Source organism: Pongo abelii, chromosome 1 (genome assembly GCF_028885655.2).
Source record: "Pongo abelii isolate AG06213 chromosome 1, NHGRI_mPonAbe1-v2.0_pri, whole genome shotgun sequence".
NCBI lineage: Eukaryota > Metazoa > Chordata > Mammalia > Primates > Hominidae > Pongo > Pongo abelii.
In genome coordinates, this window is record NC_071985.2 from 84,882,885 (window position 1) to 84,903,543 (window position 20,659).

General features: G+C 43.6%; 1 protein-coding gene and 1 long non-coding RNA gene across 5 annotated transcripts in view; one reads left to right on the forward strand and one right to left on the reverse strand.

Moving 5' to 3' along the window:
- LMX1A (LIM homeobox transcription factor 1 alpha) overlaps nt 1–20,659 on the forward strand; it is a 156,614-nt gene that overhangs the window by 49,920 nt on the left and 86,035 nt on the right. The gene's annotated exons all lie outside the window — the stretch shown is intronic.
- LOC129049007 (uncharacterized) lies at nt 9,058–15,931 on the reverse strand. Its single transcript, XR_008511714.1, has 3 exons — nt 15,774–15,931; nt 9,684–9,755; nt 9,058–9,273 (listed from the first exon to the last, which is right to left on the reverse strand). It is a non-coding gene; the product is annotated as an uncharacterized LOC129049007 (long non-coding RNA).

Here is a 20,659-nt window from a genome sequence, read left to right on the forward strand (position 1 = left end):
GGTGGTATGGCACACACAGCTTCCAACAGGGACTGGAGAGTGGAAATCCTGCTGATGGTGGGAAGTCAGGCAGAGGCAGCCAAACCACTAGCTATCTCATCTCTGGGAGGTACCAGGCACTGTGTATTCTGGATATATTGTGGTGTATACTGTATTATGTTACACCATATACTGTATATACTGTATACTGTGTATACTGTATATACTGTATACTGTGTATACTGTATATACTGTATACTGTGTATACTGTATCCTGTATACTGTGTTATACAGGAAAATAGAGAAAGAGCAAACCAGCAATCAAGTTGAGCTTTTCTGAGAGTGTATCGGTTAGCTATAGCTACAGGACTGTTGCATAACAAAGCATCCTAGAACTAAAGACTTAAAAAAGCCAAGCATTTATTCTCACTCTTGGGTCTCTGGGTGGGCAGGGGCAACTTTGTTTCAGGCTATGGGTCACCTGGACTTACTCAGGCTTCCGGCGGGGTCCAGGTATTGTTCCACATTCTCTTTGGATCAGGAGCCACTTAGATGTGTTCTCATGGAGAATGACAGAAGCCAAACCACACACACACTCACATTTACTCACATTCCACTGCCCAAACAAGTCATATGGTGAACCCAACCTAAGGGGAAGAGGGAAATTTATATCCAAAGGGAGGGGCAAGAGGAGAGTTACTATTTATTAAGTGATAATCTAAAATATCACACAAGGTTATACATCTACAATTTCCATTAACCTGTGCTCTGGAGACTAGATGAACAGGTGGGAGGAAGACAGTTGGAGGAGTAAAGGATGTCTAATGGGTGGGTATGAATTTAGTGTGGGGAGAGCTTAGGGATACAGGTCCAGGCAGGAGCTGGGCAATGAGAAAGCTGACTTTTTCTGTATGCACATCTGGGATATGGTTTTCACAAATGACGTTCATGCTAGTAACGCATTGTACTTCTCCTTGGTCCTTCCACCTGTGGCCTGGGCTCCTATGGATGGAAATTCTCTGGAGGTGTGTGCAGAATGTCAGGACCAGGGCTGTGCTGGTTTTCCATGTGCTATGGCTCTTGGTTGGTCACTCCTTGGCTCACTCACCATATCATATCTCATTGGCCCTAACTCTGGAGTCTTGGTACTTAACCTGCTGTGGTTTTCAAAGAACTGTGAATGTGGGCTGTGTGCTCATGAGTGAGACCAATAATAAAGATAAAAAGAAGCCAGATTCAAGTTGGATACTGCCAGTACTTGGGTCAGATTTCAGTATCTCTGTGTTTCTTTGGAGCAGCTGATGGATATCCAATTTGACGTTTTCACTGTGGAATGTGTAGTTGGCTAAGCTCTGCCCAGGAGCTGTGTCAGAAAGGAGAGTGGTTGTAGGGACTCCTCTGCTTCATGATACTTAGCCCCTCTTCTTGCTTTGGCCCTGAGTGAAGAGGTTTATTTTAAAATGCGATATTTGGCCTACTGGGTCCTTTCATACTTAAGCTTCAAGATTCTCTGCTTGATGTCTTTTTTCCCTCTCATGCTTGCTTTCTAGAACATTCCATCCCAGATGGTTATATATGTCATAAGTTTGTCTCCCTTCATCTCTCTTTCCTCTCCCCTTTGCTCAGTCATAAATTTCCAGTGGAGGGGCCCTTTCTCCAGGATCCTGCCACTGCTGGGTGGCAATATGTGTTGATGAGTCCATCGACCCCATTACCTGGGCGGTGTGCCATTTAGCTAAATTACTGCTACCTGTTGACTAGTCCAACTGCAAATGTCTCTCACCTTCCTTTCTGTGTTTCCTTTCACTAGCACCTACTATGTGCTGGGCACCTGAGACACACAGACACACACATGCAAGACAGACAGACACACTCCTTGATCTCAGGGAGGGGGCACTCTCTAGAGGGCCCAAAAGATAAGGAATAGAGATCCTTATAATGCAAAGTGATAAGTGTAGAGTGGTGAAACAATGTGCAGGTTATAACTGGAGCATGAGGTAGATGCACCCAGCCTGCTGTGGGGCAGGTAGTGGGGGAAGGTGCATGACAGGTGTCTGGAAGAAGATGACGCCTGAGCAGATTTGGCAGACGAGGAGAGGGGAAGTTTTCCAGGCTGATGGGACAATCTGAGTAAAGGCACCAGACAAGGAAGAGGATGCCGGGCACCAGCGAGAAAAAAGAAGTTCAGCATTGCTAGATTATGAAGGTCCAGACAGGGACTAGCAGGTGATGAGGCAGGGAAGGGCAACGAGGGTCAGATCATGGGGATCCTTGGATATCATGGAAGGGACTTGGGTTTAGGGATCTTTGAAAAGCTTGAAGCAGGGGAATGACATGGTAAGATTTGCATTGTGTTTATATAAGAGCATTAACCACGTGCAGTTAATTCTTAATTATCTGGGTCGAGGGAGTAGAAATAAGTAGAAATGAGCAGACCCAATCATAACTGATTTTCATCTTTGACTGTATACCCAAACCAGTCCTGCATGCTCCTGATGACCAAGTTTAGAAGTGGCATATCTTGGGTAACATAGTACCCAAACAGGAAATGTGTTGTTTCTATAAATAATTGAGAGAAGACTGAACTAACTCTCATAGTTATTGAGTTCCTTTTTCTTTCTGAGACTTGACTAAAATCTTGGAGGACAAGATATTTTTGGGGTGGGAGAGGCTAAAGTTTATATGACACTTGCCCTAAGCCAGGCACATACCATGGGCTTTCTGATCCCATGAGATGGGCTCCATTATTGTTCCCACTTTATAGATGAGGAAACTGAGGCCTGGAGAGGTTAAGTAACTTTCCCAGGGTTACCCTATTAGTAAAGAGTGGAGCCTGGCTTCACCACCTCAGTTCTGATCACCTCCAGAACTGAGGATTAAACCAGAACCAGTAGAACTGAGGATTAAACCAATGTGTAATGTAGTGGCCACTGTGACCCTTTCCTTTCTCAGGCCCAGGGTATGTGCACCTTAGATGGAGGGTGTAATAAACTTTGCAATTTAAGAAAACAACAATCTCTGGCATGGGGTAATCCCACCCATATACCAGATATAATATCTGTGTGGAAGATATGGAAAGCTTTATGCTCTGTTCCTACTGCTTTAAAGTCCACCCCAGCCTCCACAGCTTGGACTGAGGCTGTTTAAAAAAATAATTGTTAGAGCAGAGGGGTCTTAGGATCCAGCAGGAGGCTGACTCTAGGGGAAGTGGCTTCCTTCCTGGTCTTACCTTGGCCCTTTACATTCCTGTCCAGTACCCGCCTACTTCCCATCATGCTTTGCCTCCCTGGGACCCAGAGGGCTGGTGGTCTGAGTGAAGAATAACTGACTGCAGGCGTAGGCAATGTCTGGAGGAACAAGTCATTGGGCTGCCGAAGCCAAGTCCGTGACCAGCACAATCCCAGGAGGGCCAGCAGTTTGTGGTTACTTGGCCACTCTTCCAGCTGAGGAATGTGCTTCCCCCATCTCATCTGTCTTGTGCTTTTGTAAATTTTGACGAGGATCAATGAACAACCCAAAGCACCAGAGTGGGTACAAGGTCAGCCAACCACGAAGCATTCCCAGCCCCCAGCACATTGGGAAGAAGTAAGATGCCACTTGTGAGCCATAAAGGAGATGATCACTTTTGTGGATAAATGCAGCAGAAACACCATGGGCTATGGAATTGTGGAAGCACAGGGAGCAGGTCCCAGATTTACCTTAAGGTTCAGGAGCATCTTGGAGTTCTCTGTCTGTTTTGTGTGGTAATTTTGGCACACAAGGAGCGTTCTCACTAGCTCAGCATTCCTGGTTTTGGACCAAGATGCATTAAAATTATACATTATCTTTCTCCTCAAAGCTTGAAAAGTCTTGAGGATTTCATTATGATTATTTATACTTTATCCTTCCAAAGAAGATTTGAAGCAATTTATAATGAAGACAAAGATATAATAAGATGATTGTAAAAAGAATAAAAGAATAACAGCAAAGTAATGAAGGGAGTAGTGTAGAGCAAGAAGTGTTCCAAACAACATAGGCTAAGGGGATCATTTCAGTTGAGCACACGAAACTTAGTTCTGAGCTTCCTAGAAGCTGGGAGGAAAATCAAATATGCTGAGTTACAGGAGGCTACATTTCTAGCAACTGGTAGCCTCCTCATGCACCTAGAGAGAAAAACCTAACCTTGGCACTTTTCTCTAAGGAGGAGGAAACATAAGGATGATTGTCCTCGGGTCATTGAGCAATTAGCAATAAAAATGACCTTACCAAAAATTCAATGGTACTGCTGTGTCATTCGTCTTCATTATGGCCAGGTGAAGGAAAAGTGATTGTTTAGGCACAGATGGTTTTGATGGATAGAAGTGGAAACTTGAGGGCAAGGACATGGATCGTCATTGCAAAGGGTAGTGAATGAGTGAGGAGGAAGATTTTGAACAGAAGCAATGTCAGCATCACCAGCCACATCTCAGAACATTCTCTGCTTTCTTTTCTTTTCTTTCTTTTTTTTCCTTTATTTTATTTTATTTTTTTTTTGATGGAGTCTCGCTCTGTTGCCCAGGCTGGAGTGCAATGGTGTGATCTTGGCTTACTGCAGCCTCCACCTCCTGGGTTCAAGCAACTCTCCTGCCTCAGTCATCCGAGTAGCTGGGATTACACTCATGCACCACGACACCCAGCTAATTTTTGTATTTTTAGTAGAGATGGGGTTTCGCCATGTTGGCAAGGCTGGTCTCGAACTCCTGACCTCAGGTGATCCACCCCGCCCCCCCAGCCTCCCAATGTTCTGAGATTACAGGTGTGAGCCACCGCGCCCAGCCTCATTCTCTTCTTTCACTAGTACAGAGGGAGGGAAAGCAGTAAAGGGAGTTTGGGAGACTCGGTTTCTTATTGTCTCTGCTGTTTTGAGTGTCTGTCTGTGTGAACTTGGGGAAGTCACTTAATTTTGGTTGAGCAAAATTCAGGCCTTACAGTTTCTTCCTCTGTAAAACGAGAAGACGAATGATGTTGTGAAGATCCCTTTGTACTCCAGCATTCTGTGAGTTGATATTCCCCCCACCCCCAACCAATAGCTATAAACTTAAGTGGAACCAAGTGAAATAAGTCATCTCACAAGGAAATACTTCACCTTGAAAAAGTAAGTGGCTTTCCAGGGATAAATAACTTGGCAACAGTTTAAAACAAAAGAAAAAGAAAAGAACCAGTTTAATCTGTTCTTTCATTCTTCTTATTCTTGTTCTTGTTTTGTTTTGTTTCTGTGTTCACTATCCTCATTGCTTGATTTTGTTTTCTTTTAAAAGTACATCTTGGAACCTGGCTGTCATTTTTGACACTGGAGGAGCATATTTAGCAGCGCATTCTCACCTTTTATGTTTGTTTGTATTTTAACACCGAATTTCCTCAGATTGGAAGCTGCCTGTCTGGGTAAACAGGGAGAAGGGCACTTCTTGGAATGGGCATTGAGTAAGCAGGAATGTTAGCTTGGTAGGATGCAGTGCATTTCCCAGCTCCTCGTCCTCTGTGTGTGTGATGTAAGTAAACTTTAGGTCTTACAGAAATCATAATGTGTTATAGAATTGTACTGGCAGAGAAGTGTGTGTGTGTGTGTGTGTGTGTGTGTGTGTGTGTGTGTGTTGTCGGGAGTGTAATCTTGGAATCAGGCTAGTTTTGGTGTAAGCCAAATGTTGTGCAGGGATGGGGGGCTCTGCAATCAGGTATTCAACCATACAGGTGCCAGGTGGGACGAGAGGCAGGTGGGTGTAACACCCAATAGAACCAGAGCAGTGGAAAGTCCACGTGTTAAAGGGGAAGGGATATTAAAATGGACCATCAGGGGTTTCCACAGATGGCACAGTGTAGCTGCCCCACGGGTTCTCACCAGGTTTGGAATTGTGTTAAGCCGGTCCTGAGAGTTGGTGGTTTTGAGTCAGCATCATGCATATTTGCACAGTGGGCAGTGAGGAGAATTTTCCTATGATTTCATAAATAAGGAAAGCAGATATCTGGGCTCCATTTCATTACAGATTGAGCCTACTGCTGTCAAACTCCTGGCCTTCAGATCCTCTAGCCCTTAGATGCTACCTAGGGTTTCTCTACTTTAGCTCCCCAGTGGGCTAAGTCCCTCTGTAATATACCTAGGTTCACAGGCATCCTGGGAATCATGAATGAGGAGAAGCAGGCAGGGTGAGAAGGGGGAAGGGAGAGTTCTCGGCATTTCTACAATATTATATGCAAGTGCTCTGCAAATAAAATGCAAATTAAAACTGAGCGCTCTAGCACTGAGCAAAGGTAATGCAAATTTGCTTTTAATTTCTCTTCTGTGCAGTTGCAAGCACTGCCAAAGCATCCAGGGAGCTGTCGTGGGGACCAGAGAAGCAGGGAGCCTCAGGGAGGAGCTGAGGCTGTTTTGTGGTCAGTTATGGACTTGACTGTTGGTCCTTCCTGCTTGATGTATGCATAAAGTGCTGCTCTTCTGAGAACAGCTGATGAGAACCACTTTCACTCTAGGGTTTTCTCTGTAGTAAAAGCAAGGGAGGCTTGGGAGAAAGAAAAGCCCTTAACTTGGGTCAGCTCAAGGTTTTGATGGGAAGAAGGATGAGTTAGGCATTTTCTTGTGAGTCTGAGCAACTCTGTTGAGGAAAGTCTTAGAAACTGCCCCAATCCAAGTGAACATTAGAGATGAGAAAGCCCTTTCCAGAAGGTTAAGTGGGGAGTTAAGTAAACAGGTCACACATCGGGCCTAAAGTTGTGAGCATATTTTAATTGATAGCAGGCTCTGGTCAGCTCCAAGCTCAAAATAATTTGGTGAATGCTCAGGATGTCAGCTGAGAGTTGTAGGGGTTCTGAGAATTGGACAGGTGAAGGAGTTGGGCTGGGACCATCCGTTGGGGGCATGCTCAGCAAGGTGTCCAGTGAGATCAGAAGCACCATGAGACTGACTGTTCCCAAAAGGGTCTGAGAAAGAGTCTCCTGATCCAATGGCTCTTATCCCACCCAAGATTCTTGAGCAGCCAGGCCTAGGTGTTAGAAACAGTGACCCCATAGTCATACTGGGTCAAGTCTAGGCTCCAAAGCCAGGCTTAAAATTTCCCTGTCTTGGGGGAGGTCAGGGAGAAAAGAAGGGATTTGGGAGATAAAGTAAGGGGTCAGGAAGAACTAACTGCCACCTCTTGCAGGTTGCTAATAGTACAGTATAGTTACTAAAATACTACCACTTCTTTTTTTTTTTTTTTTTTTTTAAGTGTGTTTCTTGGTTTCCCTGTTGTCAGACATACATGCAGGAACTCCAAGAGAGAAATATGTTTTAACATCCCGAAACTGAATTATTAAACGGGATTAACTTGGTGTTGACTTTTCTTCATGGTCGATTTGCAGTATAAACTGGGTTTAAGGCATCTTTTACTAAACCTTCTGGATTTCAGTAGATCGCATTGGATGAGCCATTCATTAAAGATTTCATGCTGATGTTATTTGTTTAGGCTTTGATGCCCTTTTTCTGTTTTCCCTCCCCTTTTGTTCAATAATGATATCTTTCAGGCAGAAAATACCTTCCGTCCTATGGTATTAAGGGCTTTCCAGGATAGAGAGCATGGCCTCATGGCCAGTGTCTAGGCAGGAAATAGAGAACTTAGGTTCCCTGCCTTCCTGATCCCCAAACAGCCATCCAGCTAGGACTGGCTACAAGAATGGAGGGGCGCTGGACTCCTTTAGCTGCTTATTGAAGCCTCAGATCCATTAAAAAGGGAGCTTTCCTTTTCATTTTACTCTTAAACATCCAGAGAGAAGTAATGGTTTAAATTTATACTGATGCGTAAATATCCATTACAGCATTCTTGTCAGAGAGCAGATACTGAAGAGAAGAGGAAGAATCAGGCATCTGGGGCTGAGATGTACCAGAAGGATGCTGGTTTTGTTAAAGTCGTGGGTCTGAAACATACTACCCTTGGACAAGTTATTTAGCCTCTCTGAGTTTCATTTTTATCATCTACAAAATGGGAATAATAAAAATACCTCTTGGAGTTGTTGTAGGGTTAAATAAAATTATTATTGAAGACAGCTTAGTATATAACACATGCTCAGTATTTGATCTCTTCTCACATGCAGACACTTCATATAGCTGAAATCATACTGTTTGTATTGTTTTAATATGCTGCCTTATAAAATAAGCACCTTCTGTAATTCTGCAGTCTTTCACTCATTATTGTTAGTGGCTGTCCAATGTTCTGTAGGGTAATTTGCTAAATTTATAATTCTTGGTTATTTTGGTTGTTTCTAAAAGCTACAGTCCTTTCTGTAGGCCTTGGAGGCTCCTTTTACAGGGAAGTTACACCTTATGTGGGTTCATAACAGAAAATGCCACCTCGGTTTCTTTTGGAACACTGTCAAGAGATGATCTCAGATGATGTGGCAGCATTTCACATGGGCCAGCTGCCTCGGCCCTGGACAGGGGTCAGCTGCCAAAATCCAGAATGGCAGGTAAAATATCATTCCCAGCCCTTTCAGCCCCCGGTTAATTGTGTGTTCTTGCACCTGGACCACCTGACTGTGTGTGTCCATAGCAGCACGTCCTGCTCGCCATTTAGAACTGTGTGGCCAATTGTGCTGAATTCCTCCCTTTGTCCCTGATGGCTGCCTCAGCCCCAGGCTGTACTTTCTCCCTGACGGGCCTGCAAGCCTTTCAGCTGAAAAGTTGCTCTTGAGCCCCCAGAGTCATTTCAGCCTTCAAGTGATGGAGGTCCTCACCGGCAGTAAATCAGCTCTCATCTCCGCAAATAGCTGCATAAAAACCAGTCTGGCCAGAGGAAAGCACACCTGCACTGAGGCGCTGGCGGGCTCTAATGAGCAGAAAGAGAATCAGCCCTGAGCTTGGGTACTTGCACCCAAGGAGATGCCCCTCTGGCACATTTTAGGTTTCAACTCTTATCTCAAGTTTATTTCTTTCAAGTCCTGTAAGGTTACTTCTTCAAAGAACATCTTGCATTGTCTTTATGCCACATGTCTGCTTTCCTGGCTTAGGAAACAAGAATTAACTTTTAATGTGACAGACATTTGACATACATTGTCACATTGAAGCCTCACGGCTTGATGCAGTGGACTGGGTTTTGTTATTTTTATTTTATAGATGAGGAATCTGAAAGGCTGAATGACTTGCCTGAGTTCCCACAGCTATGAAGCATTGATGCCGATGATGGGGCTCAGTTACGCTGACTCCAAAGCTTGGCAGTGGCTCAGTAGAGTGAGCCTTCTTCTCCCTGGTTCACAGGCTTCCCTGGAGGCTGGTTGTGGAGGGTCTCAGAAAGGGTCATTTGGGACACAGCCCTGGAAGTCACAATAAAAGCTCGATGTTGGGGCCTGGAGTCTCTTGGGAACCCCTTTCTATTTCTACTAGACTCTAGCCACTAGCCCATCCTGATCCCCACTGTCTCCATCTGGAGTGTGGAGGCCATATAAGACCTTTGCTCGCCATCTTGCTTTTCAGCGTTGAGTGTTCTGCTTCTTAAGTGCAAACTGAGGACAGCCAGAGACTTTGTTTTAGACTGTTTCAACTTCCACTAAGAATCCAGACTTCCAGGGCTGTTTTCAGCCCCATGTTTTCCAGCTGAGATAAAGGATACAATATTCCTTCCTTGGGAAGCTTTAGAAAATACTAATGCCGAGCCCCTTCCTGGATCAATTACACCAGAATTTCTAGGGATGTGGCCTGAGCATCTGACTTTTTAAAAACTCACCTGGTTATTCTAGTGTGCTGCTAGGGTAGACAGTCTTTATTTTAATTTCTGAAGGAAAGAGATTTCCAGCACCTGGGTGAACACAAGGGCAGAAGTGGGAAGGGTTTGAGTGAACAGAGGTAGAGACAGGGAGTTTCACATGCTCATTCATTTAGGACCTAGTGTGTTCCAAGCACCGTGCTGGAAACTGAGCTCTGCAGATGTCTAAGACATCCACTTCCTTCACAGTCTGATGGGGGAGACGGACACACAGAAAATGAACTGTGATTGCACTCAGACCAGGACACCTGTTAGGAGTTTGTGTACCTTCCTGTAAATCTAACTCACCCAAGGAACTTGCTACAAATGCAGAAGCCTTTTGGCTAACACTTTTGCTAAATATGGGTCCACCTTCTTGCTAAATCAAGCAAAATTAAACCCCATGCCTTTCTTGTAATACACACAATAATGGAAAGGAAATGTGCATTCTTTAAAACAAAAATATAAAAATACATTGCTTGCAACATTAGCCAGTTCAGGAAGCCTTGTTCACCCTGAGATATCTGTTCATTCACACAAGAAACAGCAGATGTGAGAGGGAAAAGGGGCAGAGGCCCAGATCCCATTAAATGAGGTCTGATATAGGAACCTCGGGTGGGGCCCAGACATCTGCCATTTATACCACACTAGATGTATGAAGAGAGTGTCTGAGGGAGCAAGGGGAAGGAGCAGTTAATTCTGAATGGGGACACTGAAGAAGGTTACACAGTCAACGTGATACCTGAACTGACTTTCTAAGAGCAGGCCCTTCTCCACTGAGCCACATGCAACTGGGCACACAGAACACTTTGCAGGGTGTGAAGGTGCCTCTCCCTTGAGAAGGTTCACTGTAGTGTGCCCTGCGGGGCCTGCTCCTGTGCCATTCCCTGCCTCACTCTTCACACTGTAGTATGTGTCTCTGTGCCTTGCATGTGTGCTTCCCCTGATTGTAACACCCTTCTCACTTTTCCTCAATGGTTTAATTTCTCTTTGTTGTTCAAACTCAAGCCAGGCCCCCTCTTTTGTAGGAAGATTTTGCTGTATCTGAGACTTGCACTTTGAGAAACACGCATGTTTGGTGCTCACCGTTTCACCATGTCTTTTGAAAAGTATGTAAGGATGGACACAGTGTGATAGACGAAGGAGGGGAGATATGTTGGGAAATATAGCTAGTTTGATTGGTGCATCAGTTTCTGTATATGTATATATTTTGAGTGGGATTGCTAAACCAGACTTTTAATCAGTTTTCTAAAGGTTACAATGGTTTCCAACAAACCTTTTCTGGCCAAAGAAATATTTAGAGCGAGAGAAGAATAAGTATGCAATATCCCCTCCTGTAGTCCAGGATGGCACCCCAGACCTGGTGTGCAGATTCCAGGCCCATCTGTTCGATTTGCTTCTAACAGCAACATGAACTTTATGTTCATCCCAGTTCTTTTCCTGTCTGCCTCTGGGAGGTAGTTTTCTCCTGGGCATGTGACTGAGATCTAGCAGTTGGGGGAATCCTCTCCTTAAACAGCAGGGACAATCTCACCTTTCTGCTTATGGTTTTAATACCTATTGTTTCACCCTGTCTCCTAAAAGGGGAGAAAAGTATCTCCACTTTTACACACAAGTATGTAGAATGTACCAGCATCCACTGATCATGTACTTTGATTTCAGTTAGGTGGCTTTGACACAGATGCCCTTTCCTTGGGAAGGCTGGGATCTTATATCTGGAGGTTGGGAAAAAATGAATCTTCAAGTTTGTCAAGGTGATGTCATTAGGTTATGTCTCTTTACAAAATATTTATATCTGATTATAATAGGGCTACCTATGTATTACAGCAAATTTGGAACTTATGAAAAAACAATAAAGAACAAACAAAAATTACCCATCATCTTACTATCTATAAATAATCACTGTTAATGTTTTGGTAGTTAGCCTCCTAGATTTTTTTTTCTTTTTTCCTGCCTATATATTTTAGTGGGGATTATCTTCTACATCTTATTTTATAATCTGCTTCTTCATTTAACAATTACCGTGAACACTTTCCCATGTCATTAAAAGTTCTTTCACATTTCCAACATCAGTTTAAATCCTGCATTAAATTGAAGTCTTATACCATATTATTCAGGTATTGAACATCAGTGATTTCTTTTTAGGTATTTATAGCTGAAATTTACAGATGGGCTTCAGAGCAACATCAGTGCATCCTCTATAATTGCATGCAAATGTTATGTGCGTGTGATTTTTTTTTTTTCTTTTGAGATGGAGTCTTGCTCTATCACCCAGGTTGGTGTGCACTGGCATGATCTCGGCTCACTGCAACCTCTGCCTCCCGGGTTCAAGGGATTCTCCTGCCTCAGCCTCCCATGTAGCTGGGATTACAAGCATGTGCCACCACATCTGGCTAATTTTTGTATTTTTAGTAGAGATGGGGTTTCACCATGTTTGCCAGGCTGTTCTTGAATTCCTGACCTCAAGTGACCTGCCTGCCTCGGCCTCCCAAAGTGCTGGGATTACAGGCATGAGCCACCATGCCCGGCCCGCATGTGATTTTTATAAGGAGAAGGACCATAGCTTTTATCAGATACTCAAAGGCTTAACTGCTAAAGGGTCAAAAAGAAACAAACTTAGGCAATAATTGTTTAACTTAAATTATTAGAAGAGAAACTGCCGGATTTAAATGATCTGTATGTTTTTGAGGTTTCTGATGATTTCGCAGATTGTCATCCCAGAGGGGCTGTGGTGGTTTATACTACCATCAGCAGGAGCTAAGTGTTCTTGTTTCTCTGTGTCCTGGCCAAACTTTCCAACTATGGCTTACTCTGGGCATGACCTCTTTTGAAATTTATCAACCTATTACTGGCTGTTCCGGCACTTTGCTTATAATTTACCATCAAGTATGGTTGAGTTAGTGCAACCGCTGGAGTCACAGTCACTTGAAAATACTGTGTGTGAGTGGTTCAGCTGAAAGAGCCTGGGCTTGTAACTGCAGTATCTAGGCTTGTGTCCTAAGTCAGCATGGTCACTTCCCGTGCAGGGCTGACCAGATGGTGTGGTGGTTAGAAATGCAGTTGCTAGGGTCAGACTTGGTTTTGGTTCCACCTTAGTCCCTACTGATCAGCTGTGTTACCTTGCACAAGGTGTGTAAGCTCTCTGTGTTTCAGTTCCCTCATTTGTAGAACACGGACCTAATGATAGTGCCCATCTCTTTCATAGGGCTCTAATGAAGATCAGTGAGAAAACTCTTATATGGTACTTTCCTTAGTATCCAGCATATGGAATGCTATGCCCTGAATGTTTATGTCCTCCCAAATTCACATGTTGAAATCCTAACCTCCAACATGATGGTATTAGGAGGTGGAGGCTTTGGGAGGTGATTAGATCATGAGGCCTGAGCCCTCCTGAATGGGATTAGAGCCCTTATAAAAGGGGCCTGAGGGAGGCTGGTCATCCCTTCTACTCTGTGAAGACACAGCAAGAAAGTGCTGTCCAGAAAATGGGCCCTGACCAGACACTGAATCTGCCTTGATCTTGGACTTTCCAGCCTCCAGAATTGTTGAGAAATAAACGTCTGTTGTTTCTAAGCTGCCTCGTCTATGACATTTTGCTATAGCAGCCTGAATGGACTATAACACACAACATGCTTAACAATTATGAACTATCCTTATTAGGTGTAATGTTCTCAGGTCTCTTTTGCTCTCTGAGTTTTAGTTCGAATGCAGAGAATCACAGCCTTACAGAGCTGGAAAAGGTCTTAATAATCTTGTAGACCAATTCTCTTATTCTACAGATGAGAAAACTGAGGTAAGAGTAGTAATGTGACTTGCTCACAGGGATGTTACTACTACCTGGTTCAGTTGGGTATTTTGAGGACCAAATATTATTTGTGAAAGTGCTATTTTAAACATTTACACATTTATCCAATGTTAGTTGATTGTGCACTGTCTATATGGCCCGTGAAAAATAAAACTCAAATCGAAGGAACACTCAGTGAACTGGGTCTTCTTAAGCCCTTGCTTCCCTGAGGACATCTGGTCTAGTGTCTTGCATACAGCTATAATCCAGTAAGTTTTTTTTTTTTTTTTTTTTTTTTTTTTGAGATGGAGTCTCTCTCTGTCTCCAGGCTGGAGTACAATGGTGCAATCTCGGCTCACTGTAACCTCTACCTCCTGTGTTCAAGCGATTCTTCTGCCTCAGGCTCCTGAGTGGCTGCGATTACAGGCATGCACCATCACACCTGGCTAATTTTTGTATTTTTAGTAGAGCCATGGTTTCACTATGTTTGCCAGGATGGTCTCAATCTCCTGACCTCGTGATCTGCCCACCTCAGCTTCTCAAAGTGCTGGGATTACAGGCATGAGCCACCGCGCCTGGCCCCCAGTAAGTTTTTTATGAAGACAATGAATGTGACAAGTAGGTAAAGCCCAAGACAACAGACTGGAGTGGAAAATCTATAGCCCTGGGTTGTATTTGTTTATCTGTTCCAATTCCCTGGGTCTTGTTCATCTCTGAGTTCCAACATATAGCATAAAATTTCAGAGAATGAGCAAATGAATGCTGCCTACTTGGAGGAAATAAACTGAAATAATTTTCATCCTCAGGCATTTTAATGTACAAACCAGTCAGGCCTGTTAGCTGATAGGTGCACAGATTGATGCCACAGTCTCAATAATCCTGCCACACAGGTGACCCTCCTGGTTGGAGGCCACCCGCTCTTCTCCATATGAGCCTTATAGCCACTTCATATATCTCTCATATCTTTTCTTTCCCTCCCTGCCTTTTGATACATAACAACTCCTACTACTTCTGACTCACTTTCCGGAGCTTTGCTTCCAGCTTTTACCTGTGTGGTTCCCAGATCTTTAAAAATAAAAACAAATGTTTTCTGAATAGGTAACTATGAGTCTTGAGCTACTGCGAAAGACATGTTCCCAGTAGCCACACTTATTTTGATCCACTTGTTAAAAAAAGAAAAAATCTAGCATCCTATTGTAACACGATTCCAAATTCTGCTTTTTACTGTTGGTTCACTTTGGCAGTCTTTTAAAGCCAGAAGTAAGTTAGATTGCCTTCCTGATGCATCTCTGCCTGCCTTAGTCCATGGTGAGCAGGCATATAGCATATTGTTAAGAGTACAGGTTCAAATCCCAGCTTTGCTACTTGTTAGCTGTATGATCTGAAGAAAGTAATTTAAAATTTTTCTGTGCCTCAGTTTCCCATCTATAAAATGGAAATGATGCCAGAACCTCTCAGGGTTGAAATGAAGAATAAATGAATCACAAAGTTTTAAACCAGTACTTGCCCCAACTCATTCCGTATTAGGCATTATCATTATTTTGAATTCTGGTAGCACTTCTGGCTGTACTCAGAGTCATAGATGATTAGACAGGCTCCAGTTTATTTGCCTCACTTTCTGGATGAAGAAACTGAACCACAGAGAGGTAAAATGATGGGCCCAAATTCAGTCAGCTGGAATGTAACAGATGGAAAGAGGCAAGCCCAGACTGAACTCTCCTCTTCATCTCTAAGCCAGGTACAGGTATCTGCTGCTACTTTCCATCAGCACTTCACATGCCTTTGATGGGTTTCTCCATTTTCATCATCACATCCTTAAAGCCAGAATCTGTGTGTTATATCCCTCTGTATTCCTTTCTGTGCCCAGGACAGTGCTCTAGACCAGAAGTTGGCATTTAATCATTAGCTGCTTAATTACTCAAGCATGGGTTGTGCAAATTGAAACTGTTGCTAAGGTGGAGAATGTTGGTGATGTCTGGTGTTTGTAGGGTTAATGGTAATAATTTTAGATCTTATGTTACTAATTCTGAGCCATTTTTAACCATTTTAACAGTAAGCAATGCAGTGGGCAGGTATATAAATTGTTAGTATTTAAGCCAAAGCTGGATATAATTTAGCAGAGATGCTGGGGAAAGAACACTAAAATAAAAAACTTCATTCCCAGTAGACTGGTGGTTCTCAAACATTAGTGTGCATCAGAATCACCTGGAAAGCTTGTTAAAACACAGACTTCTGGGTTCTACCATTGAGCTTCTGACTCAGAAGGTGGGTGGGGGGCAAGAATTTACCTTTCCAACAAATTCTCCGGTGATGTTGGTGGTCCAGAGACTACACTTTGAGAACCGCAGTTCTAATGTCTTTTCCAAATCTGAGAGTCTGTGATCCTTAATAATCCTTCATTCCTTTGGAGTACAATAGGGTCTTGTTATCTGCTATGTTCTCAGCATTTAGCACAATGTCTGATCCATAAAAGGCATAGTAGACTGAAAATGTCCCCCAAAGACATCAGGTCCAAAAGATCTTAGTACATGTGATTAAATTAAGGATCTTGAGATGAGGGCATAATCCTGGTTTGTCTGGGTGGGCCCGAAATGCTATCACAAGGGTTTTTATAAATAGAGACATTTTACAATCACACACACACACACACACACACACACACACACACGAAGGCAATGTGAAGACAGGCAGAGATGGGTGTGATGTGGCCATAAGCCAAGGAATGTTGGCATTGGCAGCCACCAGAAGCCAGAAGCAGCAAGGAACGGAATCTTCCCTTAAGCCTCTAGAGGGAGCATAGCTCTGCTGATGTCTTTGTTTCAGCCTAGTGAAACGGATTTTCAACTTCTGGTCTCTAGAACCGCGAGAGAATAAATTTCTGTTGTTTTAAGCCACCAATTTTCAGGTAATTTTTTACAGTGACCATAAGAAATGAGTATAGTAGATAGTCAGTAAACATCAATGAAATGAATAGGGGAGCCAGACGTAGACATTATGATGTCCATTTAACCGATACATAAACTGAGGGCTTCACGTCTCAGGTCCAAATGTGCAGTGTATGTTTACTGAAAGGGAGGCCCAAATCTGTCACCTACCTCAGTTTCCTTTCTACTAGCCCAACTGCACAATGAAATCAGACTCCCTAAGGATGGGCCTGTGCTTCACTAGTGTTTCAGAAGTTCACCAGCCAGGGTTGAAAACTGCCTAGACCGGGCTATGTCATAGAAGCTGGCTGATCCTCAGTATGACTGCTGAGAGCTTAAATGCACACCAGAGGCTTTAGAGTTTGCAAAGTACTTCTATCAGATCTAACCCCACAACAGCTGTCTAAGGCAGGCAGGGTGGGTGCCATCGTTTCCCAGATGAATAATGAAGCCCTGGGGAAAATTAGCTGTCTTGGAGCAGCCAATCCTCCAACCTGACTCAGCCCTCTGACTCCGTATCCAGAGCCTCTTGTGCTACACGGCAGTTCCTGCCCTCAGCAGTGATGTGTGATTATGTGCACCCAATGACTATTCAGGTAAATTCATTGTCAACCCTGAGATTTTGGACACTGGAAACATGAACATTTTACATACTGAATTACTTTAAACTTATTATGGGAGAAGAGGTAGGTAAGATTTGAAGCCAGGGAGCCTTGGCAACACTTCTTCAGAGGGAGTTTAAATTCATCCCAAACCAGTTTCTGGGGCATTTTGCATCTGACTCTTGGGCTAGATGTGGGTGACAAATGGTTCCAAACACATGCTAGAAATGCTCATATCAGCAAACGAAGGGTCTCCCTTTGGGATAACTAGATCTGTAGTGCCATTTTGCTTGTGTGAATATCCAGGCAACTGGCTCTCTCTCTCTCTCTTTTTTTTTAATCAATAATCAGAGAAAAGCACTTGAGCACACATTTCAGTGACTTTGGGTCAGTGGATTTTAGGGTGAATCAACAATACCCTTACCCCCTCCCAACTCCAGATGGACATATAATCATAGCTTCATAAATGTGACCACAAAAGATTAGCTGAAGGCACAGGGCAAGGAGGCTGGAGTCTCTGGTGTGGGTGTTACATAAGACACCCCCAGCAGGGGCCAGAAGTCTGTTTGCTCTGCCTGCTTGGCCCAGCTGCCAGCTCTGATGATTCACTCTGCCAATTGGATATTACCTAGTGATTTTTTATGGAGTTAAATCTAAAGGAAATTTGAGGAGGAGATCACTTCCTCTATTTTAATTAGACTTCTGAGACTGTTTGCTTCAAATGCAACTGCACTACCACACATCTGTAGCAGATTGGCTGCTGGAACAGCAATAAGGCACCATGAATTTTAACTACCTGGAGAGGGTTATTTGAAGAGCCAGGTCATGATAGCTGCCGCCTGAGCGTATGTGTGAGCACAGGCGCGCAAACACGCATACACACGCACACACACACGATGTACCTCATACAGATGTTTGAACAGTCCCTGGGGAACACACATTTTCTGTTGTAATAAAGGAAAACACAGTCCTCAGCTGTAACCTAGGAGACATGGGATCCCATCAGAATTGGAATCTTTAACCGCATCTTGGCTGCTTGCAGGACCGGCCCAGGAGCGGTTTTTCTAGCGCAGGCTTCACGTTGCCTTGTAGTTCCCTGTGGCGGCCGCGGCTCAGCCGCGGCCGAGGAGACAGCTGCCTGCTGTTCGCTCACACGTAAATCCCTGGGGAGAAATAAGAGCTAAGCGGTTGTTACAAAGGGTGATGGGTTTGACTCCCATAGCTAGTCACAGAAACATTCCTGCCTCTTCCAGACCACACTTTCTCATCCCGAGACGCCTTTCTGCCCCTAATCTCTGTGCATGTTTTGGAATCACAGGGCTGGAAGTAGACTCTGGGGGCCACCTACCTGTTTCCCCACTGCTTGTCACTTCCTCATCCAAGCAGGCCCAACCCAGGAGAGCTGTCCATCCCTGTTACCCCTTGGGAAGGGCATAAATACTGTTATCTCCATTTAATAATGTGGTGCTAGAGCAAGGTAGAGAATATTTTTTCCAGGAGAAATGACAGCGGTTTTCAGCCTAGTGACTTGGAGGTGATTTAAACCCCCTCATCTGGATTTGTTTAACACACTTCAGTTTTATTATTCGGTTTTCATACAGGAAGTTAATGAATAACGCAATCTGGCTCTACAACTATACAACCAAACAAGGCACCCTGGCTGGGAAGCTCACTCTCAGGACAAGTGGACCTTGATTTACACAATAGCAGCATTCCTGGGAAATTGTCTATAAATCGGAATTTTGGAATAAAAGAGTCTTTAGAGAAATATAAGGCATATAGTACGTCAGTCTGTTTTTATTTTTTATTTATTTATTATTATTATTTTTTTTTGCAAAGCCAAGATCCATCTTGGAACATGAATAATTTTCCCCTAATAGATTTTTAAAATAAATTTGTTGAGTTAGAGTATTCCTCAATAAAACTCTGTATTAAGCATGGCTCACAGGGCTGGTGTGGCCCTTGTAGGAGGTGTTGCCTGGGAGTTGAGTGAATCCTGGAATGTTTGGGCTGGGAGACCTGGGCAGAGGGACCCACCTTCACCCTTCCCAGATGAATAACTGGAGCATACCAGTGCTCTGGGACACAAAGGAACAAAAGAATTCACAGTTGTAACTCACCCTGAGGGCCCAATTCCAGCCCAGTCTTGTCACCGCCTCCCTTTTGGCAAATTACTTCTTGAATCTGGGCTTCTTTCTTTTAGGAGAGGTCTAGTCCGAGAAGTGTAGTCCGAGCTCCGATTTACCTACCAGGAATAGAGGGAGAGAGAGGTCAGTTTTTTTAGTCCTTTAGAGAAATGGACTATCTCATGTGTGAAGAGAATTTCTAAAGTCACTGGTCATATTCTGCCCCTGAACTATCTTCAGAATATGATGACTGGACCAGATCAGGTGGATTTTACGGAAGGAAGCCCACTCTGTGCTACTTGGGGCAACTGGTTAGCCAGTGGGGTAGAAGGCAGTGCAGATAATTAGCAGTTTGCTTTGAAGCTCCCATGTTTCCTATTATCAAGCATAATAGGGGACTCTTTTGATTTATTCTATTAACATATTATTAATATTAATTCCAATTGTATTTACCCCCTGCATTTTAATCTGACTGGGTGATGAGAGGGGGCAGAGAGATGGATGAATTAATCTGGATTTACCTTGGACTCTGTGGTACTCAAGAATTGTTCTCTTTCAGCACCAAACATCACTTATAGGGTAATATTATCATTTACTTTTTTCTAATTATTTCCAGATACAGTCTTGTAAATGCTCGGAACACCTCTGTGAGGTCTTTAAGATTGGAAAGGGGCTTGTTTTCAGAGCCGAGTGGGCTGGGTTTGAATCCTGGTCAAACATAATCTATATGATCTCTGGTAATTTACTTTTTTGAACCTCAGTTTCTTCATCTGTAAAATCACTTAATAGCAATAACCCTGCAGGATTCTTGTGAGGATTAATTTACAAAAATGGAATATGCAGAGTCTGGTGTCTGGTACTTGGTGGGCACTCTCCCTTCTACTCTGGATGCTCTCATTTTATTTTTACGAAATCAGGGGAAACTGAGGCACAGAGGACTAAAGTAACTTTCCCAAGGCAAAGCCAAGTGCCAGAACCTCAGATTCTGGTTCTGAAACCTGTGGTCTTTTGTTGTCCAGGTATTGTCAGAATTGGAGTAATTTAGGCTAATATATGGTCCATCAAACAAACTGGCATGTCAGACCCACCCTGGCTCTTCCCTGGCTCCTATCTTTCAGGTGGGATTTCTGCAGTCTATCAGGGCACTTCCTGCACAGATCCAGAGTCTACCAGGAAGTAAACAAGGAAGCTGACATTTATTGAGTGTCCACATACTCTGTGCCTTTACATAAATTATCAGACACAAGAAGCCTCCAAGATTGGAATTACTGAGCCTATTTTACAGAGGGGGAAATTAAGATTCAGGGGTTTTAAGTAGCAGGTTGTTCATTCACACAGAGATTGTGAAAGCAGTGGAAGTATGAGTCAACCCAGGCCCCTGGACTCTAGACAGGGGCCCTCATGCCAATTCCACTTCCCCCTGTACAGCAACCACTCAGGGGTCTTGCCTCCCCTTGGATTTTAGCCTGTAAGTCTGGATAAGCCTTGGGCTGTGTTTTCTTTACTGGCCAAAATGAGGAGC